Here is a 12,568-nt window from a genome sequence, read left to right as displayed (position 1 = left end):
TGTTTCATCAAAATAATCACAGTTGTAAAATATTGAAGCCATACCATAATCATCATGAAGGCAGAATTTCGTTGCACCAAGACATTCAATTTTTCTCAGTTTTTCTATGGACAATCATTTTTATGTTTTTTTTTTTTTTCTTATTACACAAAAAAAAAAAAAAAAATAGCTGCTAAGTCTTCACGATGGTACTGGTTACCACCAGATTTTGAAATTTGTAACCACTATTAAACCTGTACCTTGTATGTAGCCTGCAAAACAAGAAAATAAATAAATCTATTTTTGGAACTTGACAGCAGATGGCTCGAGAACAGTAATCCTCTTCAACACAGCAGAAGACTTGGCTGTTCCTCTGCCATTTTACATACGCGATGAGCAATCATATGCCAAGCAAGTCAGATTCCACCAGTGACTATGCAAACACTGCATGTTGTTTCATGTACACTAATGTATCAATAATAAACAATGGGTGAAACACGTCCGAACATTAGCATTTACTCAAAGTATGAAGGTGAAAATTCAGTGTTATAAATTGGGTGCAAGCAGGAAATAATGTCCGTTGTTGTCAATAATTGTTTTAATATCAGACAGTTAATCATAATGCACGCCATAAAATATAAAGTTATCCGCCAAAAACACTGTTGTAGACTTTTGGCTACTTTATTCCATTGTCCGCTTATCATAGCGGGGACACATTTGTGCTAATTTTAAGCAGCACTTGCCTACCTAAAGGGGGTGGGGGGGGGGAAATAATTCAGTGCAAGATTTCCCCCGGAGACACATTGTGCCGATGTTGAGGACAAAAACCCCGCTCATTCTTTCTCACCCCCCAAAGAGAGCGCAGAAAAATGAGCCGATATTCCTACCATAATAGCCGGCAATAGGCGCATCTGAACATCGAGGCGATGTGCAGCGGCAATTCAACAAATTTTACCTCCCCCTAAATGTTAGCAATCACTGTTTATATACCACAATGTTCTGTTCATGATGGTAACAGTCTGAAGCCAACGCCCCTCAGTGTGAAAACAGGGCAAGGTCATTTTGCAATTTTCTTTTTTAAACAAAAAAGGTGCATAATTTAAATATACCATAAGAAAAATGACAATGGTTTAGTACTTTGACAGATCATAGATAACATCTACAGTACATATATATATATATATATATATATATATATATATATATATATATATATACACGAGGAGAGACCAAGCTAATCCGATTAAAAAAACCAAGCCATTAACTGTTAGAGAAGGCCGTATTTTAATACTGTATTAAACTGCTCCTACTGTTTTCCTGTACTACGAGGGTAAAATCAGGGTATACTGCATTTGCTTTTTCTTTTTTTTAAGCATCTTGCCTGAGGGTACACTTAATTTTTTGTTCCTTTTTATTTTGGGATGTCAATTGCAGCACCTAACCTCTAATATTATAATGATATAATAGGAGACTAGCAAAAGTTTCTGCAGAAAACACTGTTTTCTTGTGTATTATATTTCATATTATGACTCAAAAGTTTATTCCGCTAACTAGGCCTCTTTATACTATATACAGGATTATTTGAATGAAACCATGTTATTCTTTATCAAAAAGCAGGAAAAAGAAAATCTTATTCACAAGAAAATTAACAAAAATTAGGAGCTCCTGCATGAGACATGGGGGTACTTACTATATATTTATAAAAATAAAAATAAAAAAAAAAAAATCACAAGAATAATGCTGGTTAATAGCCTAGGTGCATACTACCAACTAGGAGTATCAAATAATACAGAACTGCACTATACAGAACTTAAATGTAATGTGAAAAAATTTGTTCAAACACATTTTGGTGCTCAGATCCGGACCTTTCCCAAAACCGGACCCAATAATCATGTTGACACAGTGCGGATCTGTGGATTAGTCGATCCTACATTAAAAATGTTCACATTACACCCAATTCTCTTTTGTGCCGGTTTATAATATTTGACACTGAGATATGCACACATCCTAGTCCACAGTAGATTTATTTTAATGCACATGGCTGATACAAAGTGAATAGAACATTAAAAACAAAAAATCTGCTGAAGATCAAAGTTTATACAGTAATATGGTAACTATCCAGTATTCCCAAGAGTGGTATCTTTTTAAAACTGGCTTCATGTATTCTATTTACAGATTGCACAAGTAATCTTCCCTGCTGCTGAATGAAACTGATCAGGCTCAACTGCACAAGGCAATGTAATGCTATCATCAAGGGAGTCCTCCATCCTGATTACACTACCGATAAGATGGAAAACACACTGCTGATATGCAAGTTAAAAAAAAAAAAAATCACAGTTATACCACAATGCAAAATGACATAGCCAACAAATGTTTAATAAAAAGCTAGTTTAGAATTACTTAAATATAGTCTTATCCATTTCCAGGGCTCTCCCCTGTAGAACAGCAATATCTTAAGGTGAGGAAAGTGTTGAGAAAAAAATATTGGGCCTTTTCATGTAATCTTGGCATAAAACATTTTTCCTATTAATTTATCCTACACAGATCTTTTAATATTTTAAAGGTATATACGCTTATAACATTATCATCACATTGTACAGAATAATGTCTAAAATGTATTAACGGTTTTACAGCAATTCCAACCACTGTACACATTCACATCAGGCACCACCGATTTATTTTACAGACCAATTTCTCATCCTTGTGTTTGTGGGACAAATAATTTAGATGGTAAGCTGCCATGGTCAGGAACTGATGTGAATTATTAAACATGCTCTGTAAAGCACTGGTGTAAATTGCTGGTGCTATATAAAATAGATTTACAATTATATATACTTATTTGGAATGTTATTATGCCAACACCGTACAGTAATCACACCAATGATTTACACCAGCCATATTGATTGAATCATTGTTCTCAAAAGCAGTTTGATTAACCTTACAAACAGCTAAAAATAACAAAACAATCAAAATTGTCACTGAGTATTTGCTGCATTTGATAAAATCAATTGGCCACTATCTTGACAAGCAATGAAGCAACTTAATGTATGTCAACAAACCACAGGAGTATGGATGTTAGACCATCGGTGAGTACATAACCGAAGGAAATTTTTGGCAAAAAAATATAAGAGGCATGATATAGAATGTGAAAATACTTTGATGCAAAACAAAATTGAAAGCAGCCACTGCATTTAGAGTAAACAATGCTTTTTACTGTACTGACTCGGGGAGGCATGCATGCATGCACCAGTCCCAAAATATATATACCCTCATTCTTGTGACATGTAGGCCCAATAAAGCTCTCCCAGAGACATCACTCAGGAATTACTTCAGATAACATTATTTTACTGGTTTGTATATACTCTCCTGCAACATTTACTAAAAACATTGCCATCTTGTTGGTTTAATTATGTGCTTTTCAACCATGTTTATAGATCAGTTTATTTGTTGTGCTCCAGAATAAGATGCACCACTGCTCTCTGAATACAAGTGTATCCAATGCAGAGATGTGTTGGAACCTAGGGCATTTAAAATAAGCTACATTATAATATCAGCAGACAGCTAAACAAAGCTAAAATTAAAGCCATATATTTAGTAAATGTTGCGGAAGGGCATTTACATGCCATTAAGTTAAAGACATCAGAAGGTGAACAATGCCTTGAATTTCTTACATAGCAGCTAAAAATCAACAGCAGCAAAAAAATATATATCCTTCTGTTTTTAGTTGTATCAATGCATTTTACCTTTTTATATTAAATATTCCAAAATATACCTAGAACTGCTTGGTAATGGTGGGTAGACTTAAATGCGTTACCCTTAACGTTAAGGGTCTAAATGTCCCGGAAAAGCGGTCCCGTTTATTACGCGACCTTATGGCCAAAAAAATTGACGTAGCCTTTTTACAGGAAACTCATTTCAAGCAAGGTTCTGCTCCTAGGTTGAGCAGCCGCCAATTCCCACATGTCTTTATGAGCAACAATGCGGAAAATAAGTCCCTGGGAGTGGCAATTCTCATGTCCAGTCGTTTTTCTGTTCAGGACATAGACACACATACATTACAGGAAGGCAGAGGTTTGGCAGTGACATGTATGATATCCACCCAAATGTATACCTTTGTTAATATTTATGGTCCGAACTCTAATCAACCTGTATTTCTAGAAAAGCTTCTGGACAAAGTGGAATCGTTAAAGAAGGGCATCACTGTAATGGGCGGAGATTTCAACTGGGTTCTACATCCTCCGACGGACTCATCTTCGGGATCCGCTAGACTGGCCGGTAAGCTGTATCGAAGGGTGAGACGTACTATGCACGAACACCAGCTGGTTGACGCGTGGCGTCTTAAACATCCCACAGACCGTGACTATACTTTCTTCTCGCACCCACATAACACGTATTCGAGACTGGACTATTTCTTCCTTACCCATAACCATTTGCCCTTGATTTCAGAGGTAACTATAGGCCAGATCACATGGTCAGATCACGCGCCGGTGTACCTGACGCTCTCTATTTCTAAGACAGTTAAGAGACCTTTCACCTGGAGACTAAACGAACTCCTAATTCAAGAAGCGCATAACAAGACAATGATAGAAGAGGCCATCACGGATTATGTCCAAACCAACGACACACCCGACATTTCGAAGATTTCCTTATGGGAAGCTCATAAATGCGTTATACGGGGTAAACTTATTCAAATGGGTGCGGTTAGAAAGCGAGAAAAAATTGCCCATAGGGACTCGCTCCTAGAAAAAATAAAGACACTTGAAACGTGTCACAAATCAGACCTGGATCCCTCTGTTATGATAGAACTGACAGAAACCAGGAAGGCCTTAAATCAACTAATGTCAGATAAAATTAAATATGACCTCCGTAGATGTCAGAACCAATTTTATCAGTGGGGAGATAAGCCAGGGAAGCTTCTGGCCCGTGCTTTGCGTAAACAGAGAGCTCAACTATATGTTCCCCAGATCAAGACAGACGCAGGGTCCACACTAGTTCACACTTCTGATATCGCTGGGGCGTTCCGGGACTATTACACCAAGCTTTATAATCTGTTTGACACATCTAACACATCTAGCCTCCCGACCAAACAGACCCGCATAGCAGAATACCTTGAACGCATAGATTTTCCCACGCTAGATGAGGATTCTGTACAACTGTTAGAAGAACCCTTTACGACTGAGGAACTAGAGGAGGCGATCAAGACGACGCCATCAGGGAAGAGCCCGGGGCCGGACGGTTTTACCACTCTTTACTACAAAACTTTTAAAACACAATTAGTACCTCTTTTGCTCCAGGCCTTTAACTCTGTCTCTGCCCAGAAACACTTTTCCCCTCAAACACTAGCTGCCCAGATTACTGTATTGCCAAAAGAAGGGAAAGATCCAGCTTCATGTGCTAGTTATAGACCCATCTCTCTACTTAATGGGGACATTAAACTTTACGCTAAACTGATTGCAAATAGATTAAAACCATATCTGACCCAAATCATTCATTCTGATCAGGTGGGGTTTGTTCCGGGAAGGGAGGCAAGGGACAATACCACTAAGATAATTAATTTGGTACAATACGCACACACCGCCAACATCCCTACGGTTTTACTATCCACAGATGCCGAAAAGGCGTTTGATAGAGTGGACTGGGAATTTATGAGGGGGGTCCTTAGTCACTTGGGTTTAGGTCCATTGAGTATGGCCCGAATAGAGGCTCTATATATGAAACCAACGGCAAGAGTCCGGGTTAACGGGGAACTATCAGAACCCATTGTAATATCCAACGGTACCAGACAGGGATGCCCCTTGTCTCCGTTGATCTTTATCTTGTGTATGGAAGCATTGGCTCGATCCATCCGGGCAAACCCTGATATCTCTGGTCTACGGTTAGAAGACAAAAGCTTTAAATTGGCGCTTTTCGCGGATGACCTCCTGGCAATCCTCACTAATCCTGTGGTTTCAATTCCTAACTTAGTGTCAGAATTTCAGCAGTTTGGCGAGCTGTCTGGCTTTAAAATAAACTATTCAAAATCGGTAGCACTCAACATCTCTGCGCCCGAGACAGTGGTTGAAGGCCTGAAGCCAGCATTCTCATTCACGTGGCATTCCTCACGACTTAAATATCTGGGGGTGTTTATCAATAAGGATAACAAAAAGATTTTTGAGGACAATTTTATCCCCATCACCAATACAATTAGTAGAGACCTGAAAAACTGGTGTCCAAAAGGCTTTTCTCTGATAGGCAGAGTCAACGTGGTCAAGATGAATGTATTACCATGGATTCTCTACTTGCTCCAAACTCTCCCTATACACCTTCCCACCTCCTGGTTCAAGACGCTACATAAAGCAGTTAGGGATTTTGTATGGAATGGGAGGCGCCCACGTTTTAAACATGACATTTTATATATGCGGAAACACGCTGGGGGGCTACAATTACCCAACTTCGCGTTATACTACGATGCGGTCATACTAAATAGAGTGGTGGACTGGACAAGGCAGAGACTGGACAAGCAGTGGGTCTGGATAGAGAGTTACGTCGCAGGCAAGGCCCTTAAGTTCTCATCATGGCTACACTCACTCCCTAAAATCATCCACCCGACTGTTTCGCCAACCCTAGCTAGATGGGCCAAATTACGCGCGGCTCCTCATATTTCCTCACGACACTCGCCTTTGACCCCGATATTTGACAACCCAGAGTTTCCTCCAGGACTTACTAGACAGACATTCAGATGTTGGATTGGGGCAGGACTCCGCAGGGCTGGCCAGCTGGTGGACGCGTCTGGGGTCTTACCCTTCACCATTCTCCAAGCTAAATGGGAACTACCAAATGCGGAGATTTGGCGATATATACAGCTCCGCCATTTTCTGGGGTCTTCGGAGGTCCGAGAGTCGGTGGGGAGGTCGCTTACCCAGTTTGAATCTATATGTACCACTGCATTATATCCTAATCATACTTTGTCTCTCATTTACAGTATTCTCATTGAACATGCTTATAACAAACAACCTACCTTCATTAGAGAGTGGGAAAGGGAGCTGGCTTGCACGATTCCTGAGCAAGATTGGAAAAATATCCTTTTACGCACTCAGTCAAGCTCGGTCAGTGTACGGGTGGTGGAGACACAATATAAAATTTTGACTAGGTGGTATAGATGCCCCAACCTGCTGGCTAAGATGGTGCCTGGGATGTCAAACTTGTGTTGGCGATGTATGTCAGCACCAGGTACTCCGTTGCATATATGGTGGGAGTGCATAGCTCTTAGAACTTTTTGGGACGCAGTTCTTTTGATTTCAAAAGAAATAATGGGCGTTGAACCGCCTAATTGCCCCAAATACTGGTTATTGAATCTTAATAAATTGACCATCTCAAAATATAAAAAATCAACAATTAAAAACCTTAGCAACGCGGCAAAGGCTGTGATCCCGGTGCATTGGAGATCACAGAATATTCCTACCATCAAAGAATGGTTTGCCCGTCTAGAATCTTACAGAATAATGGATGACATACTCTATTCATCAAGAGACAAATATAGGGAGTATTACTATATATGGTTCAAGTGGCTTGAATTTAAGGATTCGCCACTATATTCTCAGTGGAATAGATGAACCCCCCCCCCCCCCTTTCCCCTCTCTCTCATCTCTGATCTATCCCTCCTTCCCTGTCTGTATTCCTCTTGACCTTTCCCCCATCCTTACATGATGTATTATAGTATACTAAATGGTACTTTGTTTTTTTTTATATACTGGTGCAATGACACACCTCGTTCGTGTAACTGTATCTTTATATGCAATGTTTATTAATGACTTTAATGCATCGTTCAATGCAAAACAGATATATTTGTAAAAGCTGTTTAATTTTCTTTCCAATAAAAAAAAGAATTTTAAAAAAATAAAAAAAAAAATATTCCAAAATAGAATCCCCCCAACAATACATGAATGAAAGTTCACTTTACACAGGCCAATGAATTACTATTCCTGTAATCCAACCCCACACCCTCTCAGGGAAACTGTTTAGACCTTAATGGTGATCGTTTCAATACAATGAAAATGGGAAAAATGTTTGAACAAAAATGCTTGGCATCTGACAGCATACCACTAAATCTTATTCTCCCAATGCTTACCCATATAAGGTTTTATCTAAAATAACCAAAAGTTCAGACACAAAAAGTACATTCTTCAAAAGCAAAGCTTAAATAGTTTTATCATGAGAAACCTGATGAAAGAGTGTTTTCAATGATCATTTTATTTTGTTTAAAAGGAATGCAGGGTTAAACAATGTATAAATATTTCCCTACTAACAAAAAAAATTTGAGCCAACAAAACCATTATAACATAACATGAACATTCCACAATAAAAAGAATATATAATGTAATAAACTTTATGCTGCAGAGTTATTTTGAACTGAATTTAGCGTATCATATTGTTTAAGTCATAGAAAAGGAAAAAACAATAAAAAATAGATATTTGTGATCTTTTAGCCACTGGGTGGCACTGATTTAAAGGTTACCATCCATGGCCTATTACCATGCACTCCCAAAGAGCACTAAAGCCATAACCAATCAAAAATACAAGTATACACAGGACCCCTCAGGGAATGACTTGGCACTCTAATTGATGCTTTATGTAAAAGAAAAACAGATACAACAATAGTGCAATTCTAAGATTTATTTTCATTCAAATAAGGCAGTTATACACTTGCAGTTACTTGTTAAATCATACTGTCAGTACCCAGTCTCTCACTTGCTTACTCTCTAAATAAGCCTTTCTTGCACTTTACAAAAAGAACAGTGATAATGGTACTCGAACTCCTGAAGTCCAGAGACCTCTAAAGCAGGCCTGTCCAACCTGCGGCCCTCCAGATGTTGTGAAACTACAAGTCCCAACATGCCCTTCCAGCTATCAACAGGTTGTCTACTGGCAAAGCATGCTGGGGCTTGTAGTTTCACAACACCTGGAGGGCCGCAGGTTGGACAGGCCTGCTCTAAAGGGTCACAGGTGCAGTATTATAAAGCATCTAGTTCCACAGGAGCTATAAGCATAGAAAGATCTGCACAAGGCGACCAACGCCAAGGAATTCAAAGAATTAAAATGTCCGCTTTGTTAAATTGTTTTGAGCACTGGTACTACATAACCTCATGTGTTCCAAGACATCAAAGGTCCTTTGATACACATGACTGCAATACAAGAACAAACCTGATCAATTCACTAGAAAATGAATGTTTTCTTGTAAAACACACAAGCACTGAAACCAGAATCACTTAAACAAAAAAAAAGGTTCAATAGGACAAATGATTGGTTAATCAGTACCATAAACAGGAATAGGCTTGAGACTGTTCTACAGAGGTTAATACACATTTAACAATTACAGATGCCAAATGAGAAGTCATCCAGGAACAGCAAAGCCCAACACTACTGTGCATGGTCAGCCACAAAATCTGTGTAACCAATGTGGGACATATAGGTTGCAATCCAAGTTTCTGCGCTGTAGTGCCTCTCAAGGCTATTGCCTAGTTACTAAACACAATTTTGTAATTTATACCATCCTATGGTATGGAAAACTGCTAGAGGCATCCCTATCACTTAAAAGCGGCAACAGAAGTACTCGCTCAAGCTACAGACCCATCTCTTAACTACACATGTTATACAATGTCAATATTTATTCTCTGCGCAACATTTACAAAAAATCAAGTTTCCTTAGTCTAATTCATGTCCAAACCACTCCACTAAAAATCAGTTTGGTTACTGAGCATGGTTAGTTCACTGGTGCAATACTGCTAGAGTTTGCAAAGGCTTTTGACACTGTAGATCACACAATAAGCAAGCTTATGCCTTCAGGTATAGAAACCGGTGCTCCAAAGAAGCTTCACTTATATTTCTCAAGTAGATCGCAGTTTGTAGCCATCTCCAACACCTAGATGTTATCTGTGGGGCCCCTTATTTCTCTGTTCTGGGGCCAATACTATTTTCTGTATTCTTTGAGGGCTTACTCACAGTTTGCAAATCTGCTTTATATCACACGCAAAAACAGAAACTCAGGAACTATTAAGACCCATTATCCACGCTGTCTAAACTGCCAAACAGGTAATAGAAATTATTCTGTCCCCAAAAAGTTGTATTACAATCCATTCATATGCAGTTTCCTTTATTTAGTTATTTTTGACAGCATAAAAAGCAAATATTTTCAGTTACAGTGCTGCTCTCATTATGCAGGTGGTTTCTTAGGACATATTCCTATATGTTGCATCTTCAGTCCCCCATTCCCCAATGCCCAAATACATTTTAATGGCGCAGGTTCCCTGAATGTACAGCGCAATAGTTGTCCCAAATACAGTATTTTGCATTGTAGTGTTTGCTTTAGTATTACTATAAGTATTTAGATTATAATTCATATTTTAATAATGCAGATTTCCAAAACACTTTACATGCAGTATATAAAATGGGCTATTTTTCAAATAAGCGTTTGTTTTTTTCCTTAAGCGAACCTTTTATTTTACTTTGCGCTACTGCTGCTTAAGTGTAAGGTGAACATACATAAATGACCAATTATATTACGCAGTGCTTTCTAGTGTACAATGAATCATTCAAATCTGACATTGCCCTATTGAAGCCTACAATCTAAACTCCTTACACACATTAGGGTCAATTTTGTCAGAATCCAATTATAGTCCGTACTAACAAACTCCACACAAATAGTGCCCTGGTCAGATTCAGACCCATGGCCCCAGCGTTAAGAGCCGAGTTTAGAGGACCACTATAACGAGAAAGAAAATAAAAAGTCTTATAAATGTAGTGCAAGTAAAAAAGGTGACCAGGCAGAGGATGCAAAGTGCTGATCTTCATACAGGAGCCAGAGGGCTACCATATTTCATTAAAAAATACATTTGAATGTAGTTTAAACTTGAAAAGATCTCAATTTCTGCAAAGTGGCCATGTTCTTTATATACAATAAATTGCTAAGCATAGGAAAATATCTTCCCCAATGATATGATCAACGTATCATCAGTTTTTAGAACATCCTGAAACTTTAGACACATTTGCTAATATTAATGTCATTAGTAGCCTAAGCAATATTTTAGATGTATTGGCCCATTAAAGACTTTATAGAAGAATGCAGGTAATGAAACATTATATTATATCAAGGTACATGTGGTTAGATGTATTACACAGGCTGATCATTCATCTACTGAATGCATTCCTATGCCCATCATGATTTCAATTGGATCATCAGGCTAAATACCCAATACTGCAATGTGTTTTGTCAGCGTAAAGATTCTTTGAGTCTCCACATATTGCAACTGTACTCAATAGGTTGTTTTTAATGTGTAAAACAAAACATGCAGTTTTCACATGTATAGACATATGATATTTATAACACTTTAATTCATGAACAAAGCCAGATCGAAAAACATCTTGATGGTTAACTATACATGTAAAAATCATCAACACAAAGCACAATGCTGTGGGAGGCTTTAAATAAGTGCCCAATTATAACTATGTCTACATTTAAATAATAGGTCTCCTTGAGGAATGGATCTATGTGGCCGAACAAAGTGCAATATTGCAGCCAATATCTGGCAACTGGCCTGTGGGTTGTCTGCAAACCTGCAATTCTCGGATAATAATCTGATCATTAATAATTGTGATGAAACAAGTCTGATAACACCTTAACCAGTCTGTCCCTCGTTTCTCACAAAATGTGGATTATAGTACTTTTTATAGCCCTTGCTCTTGTTCCCCAGCTCAACAGAGTACAACTGCAGTGTCTAATTACATGTGGATAAGTGGACATTGTAGCTATGCCTAGATAAGAGACTTCTTCATTCCATGTTACCCATTGTGAAAACATGTGTGTGGTTAATTCAGTGATGCTGTTATGCATTCTTCTCAAATTGAAGCCAGGTAGGATATGGGTAAGGATCAGGTGGTGTTCAGGCAACAGGTGAGTGGGCTGGAGCTGCATTCATTCTCCCCCCTCCTTTCTCTACAGGAAGCATGAAACAGCTGAGGACCCTGTGACATCACAAAGTAGTGTAAGGGTTAATTTTATGAGGGGCTGACTGCTACCCTATCTTTGGAGGTGGGGAGGCCAATTAGCATTCATTGTTCTTCATAGGACTGCCCAACACATTTTGTCTGAGAAACCGCAGGGGAACCACTGTGGAATAACAGCTTATCTCCACCCCTCCTCCAACCTTCTATAGTCCAACACTCACAATGTTTAAGAAGGAGAGACCCAGGGGTTTGCCAAAGGAGGGGAAAAGACTGTAAGATATAAGGAGTCACTCCAAGGATGAAGATGATGTTCCTTCTGTGGATTTCACCCTGGAAGCTGTTGAGTTGTCATTCTCTACCAGAGACTACATATGCAACTGAGAGAGATCCATGGGTTTGCAAATCAGGACAGCCAGGTACTAACTTCTTAAGCTAGGGGGGTAAGGGACAGATTATGTGGGTAAACCTGCCTGTCATTTATTTACTGTGTAAATAATAATAGAATATAATAATATTCTAGTGATTGTTTTGTTTTTGTTACAATAAATGTATTGTTGTACTTTTCTAACTGTATTTGCCTGAGTGAATATATGAACCCCAAAACGTACTG

General features: G+C 38.6%; 1 protein-coding gene across 2 annotated transcripts in view; it reads right to left on the bottom strand.

The window, feature by feature from the left end:
• Positions 1-12,568, bottom strand: part of ADARB1 (adenosine deaminase RNA specific B1) — an 87,792-nt gene that overhangs the window by 61,941 nt on the left and 13,283 nt on the right. Inside the window, exon 1 of one of the 2 annotated variants that reach the window (XM_075180259.1) lies at positions 45-63. The exons of the other annotated variant lie outside the window; for it this stretch is intronic. The gene's annotated coding sequence lies outside the window, so the exon portion shown is untranslated. Of the gene's footprint in view, positions 1-44; positions 64-12,568 lie in introns of those variants that run through there. 2 annotated transcript variants of the gene reach the window in all.

The sequence above is a fragment of the Mixophyes fleayi genome, chromosome 7 (genome assembly GCF_038048845.1).
Source record: "Mixophyes fleayi isolate aMixFle1 chromosome 7, aMixFle1.hap1, whole genome shotgun sequence".
NCBI lineage: Eukaryota > Metazoa > Chordata > Amphibia > Anura > Limnodynastidae > Mixophyes > Mixophyes fleayi.
The sequence above is the reverse complement of the archived record's forward strand: the minus strand, read 5'-3'. Positions and strand labels throughout refer to the sequence as shown.